General features: G+C 36.3%; 1 pseudogene; it reads right to left on the bottom strand.

Annotated features, from left to right (window-relative positions):
* Nucleotides 1-323: 323 nt before the first annotated feature.
* On the bottom strand, nucleotides 324-956 carry LOC149262002 (beta-amylase 1, chloroplastic pseudogene; annotated as a pseudogene).
* Between the last annotated feature and the right edge of the window lie 255 nt (nucleotides 957-1,211).

Here is a 1,211-nt window from a genome sequence, read left to right as displayed (position 1 = left end):
TTTTTGCAATTGCAATGATATTGTTGAAACATGTCTTCAAATCAATGTATGTTAATGTGATAAAGGCTAATTATACTAAGTTGGAAGTCATGTTAATGTAACAAATCCTGATGATACTGAGTTGGCGTAGCCATTAAAAGCCTGTATTCATGTTAATGTAACAAAAACTAATTATACTGAGTTGGCATAGCCATTACAAGCCTGTATTTGCACAAGATCACATGGAGGAGTAGGATAGGTGAAATAACACATTAGTTTAATTCCAACAATAAATATGTTTTACATTCAGATTTTGCCTGCTTCAAAAAAGGTAAGCTTTAGGCTTAATTATGCAAGAGTGCAACAACCTCTTGGACCAATGGGATTGTAGCATAGACAAATGAGTCTGTATCTCTATGTTCTTGCTCCCATGAATTTGAGGCCCCTCCTTGTGCCATTTTTCTAACAAATGAGACAAATAACCTCCAATTTTCAGGCTGGAACAAATGTTGGTTCATTCTCAAATAAGTGAATGCACACATGGATTCTACTGTGATTTTATGACCATATTCTAGCAGTCGAATATTGGCATTCCTAACAATCTGATCGTATGAATCTTGATAAAATCTTGGAAGAGCATTCTCCCCAGCAAGATGGGCCCCAAATTTTTGAGTTGCAAGGATGACTTGTTTGATCAGTTTCTCTGGGAAACATTGAGCATCTTCTGGTTGTTCCCAATCCTTCATTTCAATGCAAGTAAAATTGAAAATCAACCCATGTCTCGCAAACATGGAAGCTATTGGTCAATACCCATCTTTGAATAAAGTATTATAATATCCAGTCATGAGCTTAGAAGCATGGGATCTAGTTCCATAATGCCAATGTATTCCATCCACTTTTCCAGAAATATTAACACTAGTGCTACAAAAAATGGCTTCAGTTGCTGTTAGGATTTTCTCTCTGTGATCAAGAAGCATACCAGAATACCACTCAAGGAAAAACTCACAACATGGAGTATTCCAGTTACCATCTCTTCTGAAAAATGGTTCCTCAAGCCAATTTTTGTAGTGGCTTGTGTCACTTGGACCCCCATTACCCCATTCCTTCTTTTGAGCATCTTTAGCTACAACTTTAATATTAGAGACCATATACTGCAATACAAGGATATCCAAACTAGTTAATAAGGGACATTGACCCCAACAACTTTAAAAACTTATATAGCATCTATGCAC

This window comes from Pinus tabuliformis, chromosome 6 (genome assembly GCF_031772625.1).
Source record: "Pinus tabuliformis cultivar Carrire ecotype Pingquan chromosome 6, CPIR1, whole genome shotgun sequence".
NCBI lineage: Eukaryota > Viridiplantae > Streptophyta > Pinopsida > Pinales > Pinaceae > Pinus > Pinus tabuliformis.
This window is presented reverse-complemented; position numbering and strand designations above follow the sequence as displayed.